Here is a 9,197-nt window from a genome sequence, read left to right as displayed (position 1 = left end):
AATTCTAGTCCACTTGACCATATACATCCTTACCTTAACCATAGCCCCATTACAACCGGTGGGAAAGTCCTCATGATATTTGTAAGCATGCATGAAATAATTGTTGATTGTTGGTGCACAAAATTGTGATCACACTTTTCACAACTCCACACAACTAACCAACAAGTGCACTGGGTCGTCCAAGTAATACCTTACGTGAGTAAGGGTCGATCCCACGGAGATTGTCGGCTTGGAGCAAGCTATGGTTATCTTGTAAATCTTAGTCAGGAGATTAATGATAAAAATGATTTTGTTTATGAAAAGTAAATAACATGAAATAAATGATACTTGTGATTCAGTAATGAGGAACAGGTTGAGGTTCCAGAGATGCTCTGTCATCTGAATCTCTGCTTTCCTGCTGTCTTCTTCTCCAAACACGCATGGCTTCCTTCCATGGCAGGTTGTATGATCCTCTTAGTGAAAATGGTCCAAGTACGGTTTTTGCACAGCTAATCAGCTGTCGGATTTTTCGTCTCGGATGAAAAATACCAGGCACAGCTACCGCACAGCTAATCATCTGTCGGTTCTCACTTGTGTCGGAATAGGATCTCTCTATCCTTTTGCACACTGTCACTGCGCCCAACATTCGTGAGTTTGAAGCTCGTCACAGTCATCCCCTTTCAGATCCTACTCAGAATACCACAGACAAGGTTTAAACTTTTTGGATCTCAAGAATGCTGCCAATTGGTTCTAGCCTCTACCACGAAGGTTCTAATCTCATGGACTCGGTCTGTGGATCAGAGACCCAAGAGATACGCACTCAAGCTGTCGTCCAATGACTACGTTAAGCTCAGATAGAATGGGAGTGGTTGTCAGGCATGCATTCATAAAGTTGAGGATAATGATGAGTGTCACGGATCATCATATTCTCTATTTTGAAGTACGAGTGGGTATCTTAGAATAGATTCAAGCATGATTGAATAGAAAATAATAGTAATTGCGTTAATCCATTGAGACACAGCAGAGCTCCTTACCCCCACCTATGGGGTTTAGAGACTCATGTCGTAGAAGATACAATATGAGATGTAAAATGTCATCAGTCCTAAATGAATCTCTAAAAGTAGTTTTTATACTAAACTAGTAACCTAGGTTTACAGAAAATGAGTAACTAAGTGCATATAGTGAAGAAATCCACTTCCGGGGTCTACTTGGTGAGTGTTTGGGCTGAGCTTTGAAGTTTTCACGTGCATAGGCCATCCTTGGAGTTAAATGCCAGTTTGGGCACTTAACTCCAGTTTTGGTGCCAGTTCTAGCATTTTACGCCAGAAAAGGGTTTTTGGCTGGCGTTTAACGCCAATTTGGGCCATCAAATCTCGGGCAAAGTATGGACTATTAAGCATTGCTGGAAAGCCCAATATGTCTACTTTCCAACGCAATTAAGAGCATGCCAATTGGGCTTCTATAGCTCAATAAAATCCACTTCGAGTGTAGGAGGGTCAGAATCCAACAGCATATGCAGTCTTTTCTCAGCCTCTAAATCAGATTTTTGCTCAGGTCCCTAAATTTCAGTCAGAAAATACCTAAAATTACAAAAAAATACACAAACTCATAGTGAAGTCCAGAAATGTGATTTTTGAATAAAACTTAATAAAAACATAACAAAAAGTGAATGAAACATGCTAAAAACTATATGAAAACACTACCAAAAAGCGTATAAAATATCCACTCATCACAACACTAAACTTAAATTGTTTCTATTCCCCAAGCAACCTAAAACAAAATAGGATAAAAAGAAGAGAATATACAATAAAATTCAAAATATCAATGAAGCTTAGTTCCAATTAGATGAGCGGGACTATTAGCTTTTTGCTTCTGAACAGTTTTGGCATCTCACTTTATCCTTTAAAGTTCAGAATGATTGGCATCCATAGGAACTCGAAATTCAGATAGTGTTATTGATTCTCCTAGTTTAGTATGTTGATTCTTGAACACAGCTACTTTATGAGTCTTGGCCGTGGCCCTAAGCATCTTGTTTTCCAGTATTACCACCGAATACATAAATGTCACAGACACATAACTGGGTGAACCTTTTCAGATTGTGACTTAGCTTTGCTAGAGTCCCCAGTTAGAGGTGCCCAGAGTTCTTAAGCATACTCTTTTTGCTTTGGATTACGACTTTAACCACTCAGTCTCAAGCTTTTCACTTGGACCTTCATGACACAAGCACATGGTTAGGGACAACTTGATTTAGCTGCTTAGGCCAGGATTTTATTCCTTTGGGCCCTCCTATCCATTAATGCTCAAAGCCTTGGATCCTTTTTACCCTTGCATTTTAGTTTAAAGGGTTATTGGCTTTTTGCTCTTGCCTTTTGGTTTAAAGAGCTATTGGCTTTTTCTGCTTGCTTTTTCTTTTTCTTTTTTTCTTTATTTTTCGCCCCTTTTTTTTCGCAAGCTTTGTGTTTTTCACTGCTTTTTCTTACTTCAAGAATCAATTTTATAATTTTTCATATTATCAATAACATTTATCTTTTTTCATTATTCTTTCAAGAGCCAACAATTTTAACATTCATAAACTTCACTATAAAAAATATACACTGTTCAAGCATTCATTTAGAAAACAAAAATTATTGCCACCACATCAAAATAATTAAAGTATTTTCAAGATAGAATTCGAAATCCATGTACTTCTTTTTCTTTTTCAGAAAACATTTTTCATTTAAGAAAGGTGAATGATTCATGGAACATTCAAAACTTTAAGACATAGACACTAAACACTAATGATCATGTAATGAAGACACAAACATAGTCAAAACATAGCATACAAACCGAAAATAGAAAAGAAAATAAACAAGGAGATTAAAGAACGGGTCCACCTTAGTGATGGTGGCTTCTTCTTCCTCTTGAAGAACCAATGGAGTTCTTTAGCTCCTTTATGTCTCTTCCTTGCCTTTGTTACTCCTCTTCCTAGAGGTTTCTCCGGCCTAAGGTGCCATTAATGGTTATGAAAATCAAAAAGCTGAGCTTTTCCACACCAAACTTAAAAGTTTTACTCGTCCTCAAGAAAAATAAGATAGAAGGGAGTATAAGAAGAATGATGCAATTAATTTTGAAAACTTATTATTGTATGCAAGAAAAATTAAAGAGAGTTGAAAAGAATTTGAAAAGATATGTAAGTTTTGAAAACGTTTTGGAAGGATTTGAAAAGAATTGGAAAAGAATTAAAAATAATTGGAAAGATTATTAATTTTTGAAAATAGAGATTGAAAGATGAACGTTTAAAATATGTTTGATGCAAAAAATTATGAATTAAAACATGAAAAATTGAAAAAAATCGAATTGGAAACAAAATTACTTCCCTTGTGTCATCCTGGCGTTAAACGCCCATAATGCTATCCATTCTGGTGTTTAACACCCACTTGACTGCCTCTTTGGGCGTTTAACACCCAGCCAGATACCCTGGCTGGCGTTAAACGCCAGGAATCCTTCGTTACTAGGCATTTTTCTAAACGCCCAGAATGCTGCCCATTCTAGCGTTTAACACCCAAAATGTTGCCTGCATGGGCGTTAAACGCCCATTCTGCTATCCTTACTGGCGTTTAAACGCCAGTAAGCCTGCCTTCCAGGGTGTGCTATTTTTTATGCTATTTTTGATTCTGCTATAATTCTGCAGTTGTTTTTGTGACTCCACATGATCATCAACCTAAAGAAAACATAAACTAATAGTGGAAAATGAAATGAAAAAGTAATTAACATAAATAAATAAGATTGGGTTGCCTCCCAATAAGCGCTTCTTTACTGTCTTTAGCTGGACTTTTACTGAGATTTTAATTTAGTCTCAGTTTTGAGCACTCTTGCTCAACATTGCCTTCAAGATAATGTTTGACTCTCTGTCCATTAACAATGCATATTTTGTTATAGTCAATATCCTAAAGCTCTACATATCCATATGGTGTCACACTTGTAATCACATATGGTCCCTTCCATCAGGATTTCAATTTCCTAGGGAACAATCTAAGCCTAGAGTTAAACAGCAGAACCTTCTGTCCTAGCTCAAAGACTCTAGATGACAGCTTTCTGTCATGCCACCTTTTTGCTTTCTCCTTGTAAATTTTATCATTTTCGAAAGCATTGAGTCTGAACTCCTCTAGCTCACTCAACTGGAGCAATCTCTTCTCTCCAACTACCTTAGCTTCAAGGTTTAGGAACCTTTTCGCCCAGTAGGCCTTGTGTTCCAGTTCCACTGGCAGATGACAGGTTTTTCCATACACAAGCTGGTATGGAGAGGTCCCTATAGGAATCTTGAATGCGGTTCTGTATGCCCAGAGAGCATCATCCAGACTTCTTGCCCAATCCCTTCTACGGGTATTTATAGTCCATTCCAGGATTTGTTTTAGTTCTCTATTTGAGACTTCAGCCAGCCCATTTGTCTGTGGATGATACGGAGTTGTCACTTTATGGTTAATTCTATATCGGATCAGAGCAGAGTCAAGCTATTTATTGCAGAAATGAGTGCCTCCATCACTGATTAGTACTCTAGGGACACCAAACCTGCTAAAGATATGCTTCAAGAGGAATTTCAACACTGTCTTAGTATCATTGGTGGGTGTTGCAATTGCCTCTACCCATTTAGATACATAGTCTACTGTCACCAGAATATAAGTGTTTAAATATGATGGTGGAAAAGGTCCCATGAAGTCAATACCACATACACCAAACAACTCAATCTCTAAGATCCCTTGCTGAGGCATGGCATAACCGTGAGGCATATTACCAGCTCTCTGGCAACTGTCACAATTACGTACAAACATTCGGGAGTCTCTATAGAAAGTAGGCCAGTAGAAGCCACATTGGAGAACCCTTGTGGCTGTTCGCTCACCTCCAAAATGTCCTCCATATTGTGATCCATGGCAGTGCCAAGGATCTTCTGTGCCTCTTCTCTAGGTACACATCTACAGATTATTCTGTCTGCACACATCTTAAAGAGATATGGTTTATCCCACAAGTAGTACTTTGCATCAGAAACCAATTTTTTGTTTGCTTCCTACTGTACTCTTTGGGTATGAATCTCACAGCTTTATAGTTTGCAATGTCTGCAAACCATGGTGCTTCTTGAATGGCAAACAATTGCTCATTGACGTCAGGATTTTTGCTAGTAAAGAATTTTATAAAGTCCCGTTGTAAGTATAGATTCTGAACGAACAGAAATCCCTTTGTACAAATGTTTTGGTTGTCACAGGTAACGAAAACCCAATAAATTTATAAACCGAAGTATTCAAACCTCGGGTCGTCTTCTCAAGGAATTGCAGGGAAGTATGATTTATTATTGGTTATGGAAAAACAGTGTTTGGGTTTGAAAAAGGTTTTAAGCAAGAGAAATAGCTTTGGCAAAAAGGTTTGCAAGAATTAATAAATTAATAACTAATAAAACTCTTGGCAAGGTATGAAAACTGGAAGTCCTATCCCAGTTATCCTTATCAATTGTGATGAGAATTGGATTTTTCTCCCACTAAGTTAACCTCTAACTATGAAGGTAAGTCAAGTGGATGGAATAAGTTTGGTTCCTCAGGTCCTAGTCTTTTCCTTGGAAAAGGCTAGAGTTAGTGGAACTCGAGTTAATTCTTGAAGAATTCCAATTTTCAATCGACAATGAGTTTGACAACTCAAGAGTTACCAATTAATCAATCAAAGCCAAGAATGTAGAAAGCTAAATTAAAACCATATATCTGAAAACACCTCAATAATGTATATTAAATAAGAAAATCAATCCTAACAGAAAAAGTTCATAAGCCAATTGGGCAACACAAATAAGATACAAATGAAAGCATTAGAGTATCTAAAAGTAGAAGAGAGATATAAAGTAAAAGGAATATTGAACTTGTGATGAAGAAGAAATAAATCCTAATTTCTAAAAACCCTAATCCTAAATCCTAAGAGAGAGGAGAGAACCTCTCTCTCTAAAAACTACATATAAACTAAAAATTATGAATTATGAAAAGCCTGATGAGTCTCTGCATGTTCCCTGACTTTAATCTGTGTTTATGGGACGAAAAGTGGGTTGAAATGCGGCCCAGAATCTCTGCCAGTGACTTTGTAATTCTGCAGATCGCGCACGTCGCGCGTGCGCGTCGTCCACGCGATTGCGTCACTCAGCATTTTTCGTACCACGCGTGCGCGTCGTCCACGCATTCGCGTCATTTGTGCAGCTTCCACTCCGCGCGGTCGCGTCAGGCATGCGGATGTGTCACTGTGATCTCCTCTCTTCCGTGCGGCCGCGTCACTTCTCGTAGACCATCTCCTTAATTTCTTGTATTCCTTCCATTTTTGCAAGCTTCCTTTCCAATTTCCCACTCATTCATGCCCTATAAAGCCTGAAACACTTAACACACAGATCATGGCATCGAATGGAATAAAGGATAATTAAAATACCTAATTAAAAGTCTCTAGGAAGTAGGTTTTCAATCATGTAATAATTTTAGGAAGGAAATATAAATCATTCAAATCATATGAATAAGTGGGTGAAAAGCTTGATAAAACCACTCAATTAAATACAATATAAACCATAAAATAGTGGTTTATCAACCTCCCCACACTTAATCATTAGCATGTCCTCATGCTAAGCTCAAGGAGATAAAATAAATGAATAAGGGAAAGCAGGACTCATGCAATGCAACCTATGAATGTGAATGCAGCTATATGATAAAATGATTCTACCTACTTGGTGAAAAAGTAAATAAATCCTTCAAGAACAAGTATGAACTGGATTTCACTAATTCAAATCACAAAATACAATACAAATTACTTGCAAGAAGAAGATAGCTCATGAAAGCAGGGAACATAGAATTAAGCACTGAACCCTTACAGGTAGTGTACATCACTCTAGCTCTCAAGTGTCTAGGGTCAATTCTCTCAATTCTCTACTAATCTTGCTTTCTATAGCTTGCTCTTCATCTAACAATCAACAAAAATTTAATGCACCAATACACAAACCAAGAGGTCTTTTAAGGGTTGTAATGGGGTTAGGGTCAAGGTAGGATTGTATTTGGCCAAATGGACTAAAATCTGAATCCTTAATTAACATAAACTTTCCACCTAACTTAAGACAATTCATTTAGATAAAATACAAAATCTAACTTCCCATTAACTGTATTTTCCACATATTCATGCATCCTAAATTTGAGTACAGTACATATGTATTGATACCAACACTTACTTTGGGGCATTTTTGTCCCCTTTATTATTTGCTTTTTTTATTATTATTATTATTTTCTTTTATTCTTCTCAATACATATGATTAAAGTTTTGAATGCATAAACATGTTCTTAACATTTTCCACATTTTCACACAAAGTCTAACATACTCAATTCTCAAACCAAATGTTTCAAAACCCACTTTTCCCACACTTAAATCATGGGCACTTTTACTAGTCTAAGCTAACTAAGGATTCAAATTAAGGACATCGTTGTTTTCCGCTTAGAGTTAGTAATGAGCTAAAGTAAAGAACAAATGGGTAAAATAGGCTCAAATTGGTTTGCAAAGGATAATGGAAGGGTAAGGCCATATGGCTATGTAAGCTTAGTGAAACAAGGCCTTAATCATATAAGTGCATGCATACATCAAACAATGGAAATATAGAATTAAGCAAGATAAAGATTACAATTTTAGAGAGAATAACAAACAAAAATAAAATATATTGGTTGATAAAATGCAACCAATCAAATAGGCTCAAAATCTCACTGGTTTTGTGTGTTCGAGCTCTAAACTATGTTCCAAAATAATATTTCTTCATACAAGTTTTTTTTTCAGAAAGTTTTTAATTTAAATTAGTGAAACACTATAAAAAGTTTCTTGAAAAAGAAAATATTACTTCAACTAAGTGGTAAAATATGTATAAAATCAAACAAACATGCAATCAAACATGCAAATGCAACAATGAAAAACAAAAATTGGTGTTGAGAAGGGACTAACTAACCCGTGAAGATCGGTATCGACCTCCCCACACTTAAGGATTGCACCCTCCTCGGTGCATGCAAAGATGTGCAGGTGGCGGAGGTTGTGGTTCCTCGGCCGGTGTTCGTTGTAGAGTCTTTCTCTTTACTCTTCCTGGTGGCCAACCTGAAAAAGGGAGAAGAGAAAGGGACATGGAGTCAAAGGGATAGAGCAAGGGAGAGGGCAGTACTAGTAAGAATCATGCCAAAATAAAGAAGAATGTCGTTAACACATGGTCGCGACTCCATGAAATTAGGACAGCAATGGAAACAGGGCATGATAAATTGAGGCAATTAAATACAAGATGTTTATTGGCATGCCGGCAAAGGCATGAGTAGCGTAAATCAAGCATTAAAAGCCTTAATGTATTATTAGTCGTGAGAAACTAACAATAACGTTTGTATTGACAATTATATTTAATTAATAAAATAGTAAAGGGAATTTGTGAAAAGCAAGCATTGAATAGTAGAATAGAATAATGTAGAAAAGTGCATGATGCTATACGGGCTTTTTCACAAACACATAGCACGCATGGTAAATAAGTTATTGAAAGTATTAAATTAAACATGCAAGCAGCCTTTTTTTTAAGTTATATAATTGTCAAACAATTCTTTGAATAATCCACAAGTAAAATAAATAAATTTCTAACACGAATGAAAATAATACAATGAATAAAACTATGCAAATAAATTAAATAGAAGTGAAGAGAGATGAGAAGAAGAAAGTAAGAAAAGGAAGAAGAAAGAAGAAAAGAAATAAGAAGGGAAGAAAAGAATTAGATATAGGGAAGAAAAGATAAGATATTTGGCTGCTCTGGATAAGTTGTGCGGCGCAAGCGACGCGAACGCGTAGGGGACGCTGTCGCGCGACTTGCGCTTAAATTAATCGACGCGGTCGTGTCGACCGCGTGACGCAATTTGTGCTACTGGCGCGAGGGCAGCCTTGCGTTCACACAACTCTCTGTTCAAAATTCATTATTGCCAAATTCCAGGGTGACGCGGTCGCGTGGTCGATGCGATCGCGTGAGTGGCCATAATAGGGATCTGACGCGGACGCGTCAGCCATGCGTCCGCGTGGTAAGGCTTGTGCTTCTAGCACGAGTCCAGCCACGATCCAGCTCAACTTTCGGCCATACACCCTTTTTACGTCGATTTACAGGGCACGCGTTCGCGTGGGTGACACGGATGCGTGGGAGACATTTTTCCACATGACGCGGACGCGTCAGCGATGCG

The sequence above is a fragment of the Arachis duranensis genome, chromosome 4 (genome assembly GCF_000817695.3).
Source record: "Arachis duranensis cultivar V14167 chromosome 4, aradu.V14167.gnm2.J7QH, whole genome shotgun sequence".
In the NCBI taxonomy this organism is placed as follows: domain Eukaryota; kingdom Viridiplantae; phylum Streptophyta; class Magnoliopsida; order Fabales; family Fabaceae; genus Arachis; species Arachis duranensis.
This window is presented reverse-complemented; position numbering follows the sequence as displayed.